The sequence below is a fragment of the Asparagus officinalis genome, chromosome 3 (assembly GCF_001876935.1).
Source record: "Asparagus officinalis chromosome 3, Aspof.V1, whole genome shotgun sequence".
Classification (NCBI taxonomy): Eukaryota; Viridiplantae; Streptophyta; class Magnoliopsida; order Asparagales; family Asparagaceae; genus Asparagus; species Asparagus officinalis.
The window spans coordinates 59,271,669-59,276,053 of record NC_033796.1 but is presented as its reverse complement, the minus strand read 5'-3'; positions in this window follow the sequence as shown (position 1 = coordinate 59,276,053).

Genomic DNA, 4,385 nt, shown 5'->3' with positions numbered 1-4,385 from the left:
GAGCCAGAGCCGCAGCAGGCTCCGCAGTACTTAGTGGATCTTATAGCACATTTGGTAGCTCGACTGGCAGTGATTGAGGAGTAGTTAGCAAATCAGACTCAACAGGAGGCACCCATTCGAGAGGAGATGCCCATTCAGAAGGTGACACCAGAGAAAACACCGATAGATACACCACCACCACCAGTTAATGATGGAGCTACTGAGTAAGAGGCTTGACTTTATCTGGTAGAGAGATACCAGAAGTTGAAGGCTCCAGAGTTTCATGGTTCAATGGATTCCATTGCTGCACACAAATGGAAGAAAGATGTGAGCAATATTTTAGATATGCTTAATGTAAATACTGTGCAGAAGTAGAGGCTAGCAACTTTTAGCCTCAAGAGCGATGTAGGAGGATGATATCGGCTTCGTTTTACTCTAGAGCAAAGGATGACAGTTTTGTAGGAGACTTTTGTATACTTCTTCGACGAGCAGTATGTGTCAGCTGCAGTGAAAGCCGGGAAGGAGTTGGAGCTAGCCTGGTTGGAGCAGGGGGATATGCCTGTGATAAATTTTGAGAGTAAGTTTATGATACTATTTAGATTTATGGGCATGTGGCACACCGAGGAGCGAGAGGCTCAGATGTTTATGATGGGGCTTTGCCCAGGTTTATGTGGATATCTGGTATCATGAAGATTTTGGTCAGTGCGGGAGGTAGCGGATGCCGCCATGGCTCAGGAGACAAGCTCAGCTATGTTCCTAAAGGTCAAAGATGGAAATGTTAAATTAGAACAAACCGAGGATAAAGGTAAAGGTAAGAGATCTTGTACAGGACCAGGAGGATCCTAGCAGCAGGGTAAGGGTCCACATCAGCAGGGTCCCCATAAGAAGGGACATCAGCAAGATCAGAGGGCATAGCAGCAACGCAGGTTTCAGGGGACTTGTTAAAATTATAATAAATTTGGAAACCAAGTATTCGAGTGTCGCAGTGCACCTTCATCAGGCCAGCAGGGCAAGAATCATCATGAGCAGCAACATCACCATGCTCAGGACTGAGGCCAGGGCTAACAGTTGAGGATTGAGGCACCGCCAATAGTCCCGAGGATTGAGGGACAGGTGCAAGCTATTCAAAAGGTCCAACAGGACAGATAGTCCCATACATTCCGAGCTATCCGTGCTGGAAAGGAGTTCACAAGGAACGTGAAGAAGAAAGATGGGACTATCTGTGCTACATGGGGGGCGCCGATCCTTTTCGTGAAGAAGAAGGATGGGAGCATGTGATTGTGCATATATTATCGCAAGTTGAACAAGGTCACTATCCAGAATATGTATCCACTACCGAGGATTAATAGCTTGTTCGACTAGTTGTAGGGAGCGTAGTGTTTCTCGAAAATAGATCTTCATTTTGGTTATCATCAGTTGTGGGTTCGAGAGATGGATATTCCCAAGGCCGCCTTTCTGACTCGATACGGGTCTTTCGAGTTTCTTGTCATGCAATTTGGGATGACTAATGCACCTGCAGTATTCATGGATTTGATGAATCGGGTTTTCCATCCATATTTGGACCAGTTCATGGTAGTGTTTGTCGATGATATTCTTATTTATTCGAGGATGCCAAGCATGAGCAACATTTGCGAGTGGCACTATAGACTTTGCGGGAGCACCAGTTGTACGCTAAGTTTAGCAAGTATGAATTTTAGTTATCTAAGGTCAGATTTTTGGGCTATGTTATTAGCCGGGATGATATTACAGTAGATCCGGCTAAGATGGAGGCCTTCTTAATTAGGAGCCACCGAAGACCATTACTGAGATTCGTAGCTTCTTAGGTCTGTCCGGCTACTATAGGAAGTTCATCCAGGACTTCTCGAATATTGCGATGCCACTTACACGCCTTATAAAGAAGGGTGTACAGTTTGTTTAGGGCACAGAATGCTAGGAGGCCTTTGAGATTTTGAAGGCTAAGTTGACTTCAACACCGGTGTTGATTCTTTCGAGCAGTGACAAGACTTTTGTTGTCTACATTGATGCTTCATTATTGGGTCTTAGAGGTGTTTTGATGCAGACCCAGAGAATTGTGGCCTATATCTCAAGGCAGTTGAGGACTCATGAGCAGAATTACCCCACGCATGACTTGGAGCTAGCAGCATTGGTCTTTGCATTAAAGACATGGATACATTATTTGTACGGAGTACACTTTAAATTATTCACAGATCATCAGAGCTTAAAATATCTCTTTTCACAAAAAGAACTCAACCAGAGGTAGCGACGATGGGTCGAGTTTATAAAAGATTATGAGTTTTCATTTCAATATCACCTAGGAAAAGCGAATGTTGTAGCATACACGTTGAGTAGGAAGCATCGTCGAGGACTCGCGGGTTTGAGATGTTCATTATATCGAGGCCTTTATACCCTTAGTCACTATGATTTTAGGCTAGAGATTGGAGGGATCCATGCATTCTTGGGAGCCTTAATAGTGCATCCATCTTGGAGCGACAGAGTGGTCGTAGCTCAGCTGGAGGATTCTTGAATTCAAACCTGAAAGGGGGAGATCTCCAAAGAACTCAAGGCTGACTAGACTATTGGAGTAGATAGAGGTCTTCGGATGAAGGGTCGGTTAGTTATGCCAAATAATTCACAGCTAAAGAGGGAACTTTTTAACGAGGTGCATCATAACATGTACACAATGCATCCAGACACGATGAAAATGTACAAGGACCTGAAGAGATATTTTTGGCAGAGTGGCATGCGTAGAGAGATTACAGAATATATAGCTAAGAGTTTTATCTACTAGTAATATAAGGCAGAACATCAGAGACCTACAGGAACCCTACAGCTTTTACCCATTCTAGAATGGAAATGGCAGATATTTCCATGGATTTTATCGTAGGTTGCCTAAATCAAAGAAAGGAAATGATTCTTATACAACAGAGGCATATACGAGGATTTTCATCTGGGAGATAGTTCGATTGCATGGAATCTCAGAGATGATTGTATCAGATCAGGGCTCAATCTTCATATCCCATTTCTGGAGGAGTTTTTCGGATGCTTTCGGCAGCCAGTTATCATTCAGTGTTGTCTTCTACCCCCAGACAGATGCTCAAACAGAGAGGATAAATCAAGTGTTAGAGGACATGATGCGAGCATGTGTCATAGATGTTAGACCCTAGAGGGGGGGGGGGTGATTAGGGTCTTATGCTAATCTAATCTGATTTTATGCCAATTAAAAATTAATAACAAACTGTTTTTCTTGCAAAATAGATATACAATATGTTATAAGCAAGAATAAGCAATATGAGCAAATAAATATATCCTAGCAATGAGATATACTATGAAATATATGCAAGGATATATAAACTAACACAAGGGTGAAATAAACAATCTACAAATGTGATAGGGAAATTTACGATGGCGACAAGAATGTAATGAACACTAAGCACAAATGAAACGCCAAAGCAAACTCAAATACAAGCAAATGATCACGGAGTTCGGACCTTTCGTCCTACGTCTCCGCTCCCCACTCCCGGGGAGAAATCCACTATCATAACCGGGTTTTCTATGCTCACCCGAATAACGTTTATACCTCACAATGTCGGTTTTCAACGTTCACCGATCAACGTTCACAATCAATCACAGTGTCGGTTTTCAACGCTCACCGATCAACGTTCACTCCTCACACTAAAACACAATTATAAAAATTGTTTGTTCTCTAATATGGATGAGAACATAATGAAAGCTCACACTCAATTATTACAACTCTCACCAACCCAAATATACTATGTATGAAAATACAATAAGCTCATGTGGGTGTGTGTAAGCAATGAGTGAAATAAAATCAAATGTAAACTCAATATAAAAACTAGCTTTAACAAATGATAATCAAATAACTAAGTAAACGTAAAGCTAGATAAGAGTTTATAAAACTTCTCTATAAACACAAAGGAGAGGATGAAGAAGATTGATGATGAATCCCTCAATTGACAACATAAGCTTCTTCCTTTGTAAACACAAACCCCAAACTTAAAAAAAAACTATAAAACCCTCTTAAACTTATTTAAAACTCTCTCATTATCTATAAAATGATAAATACAATGGGGTATATATAGGGTAGAAGAAAACAATCCTAAAAACCCCAAAAAACTACTAAAAGACAAAAATCAACAAGTTACCGTTATTGTGCAACGGTAACATTGGCGGTCGACCGTGAGAAGAAAAACTCAAAAACTACTCTCTGGACTATGTATGGCCCCCCGCCACAGTCGACCAAACTGTAGCATGGTCGACCATGGCGGTCGACCGCATTGTAGCAAACATGTACAGGCAGTTTCCAGTTTTTGACAGTTTTAGAATTTTGTGTATCTGACTTTATAAAATTAATTAAAAATAGTAAATAAACTCCAAAAATCATGAAA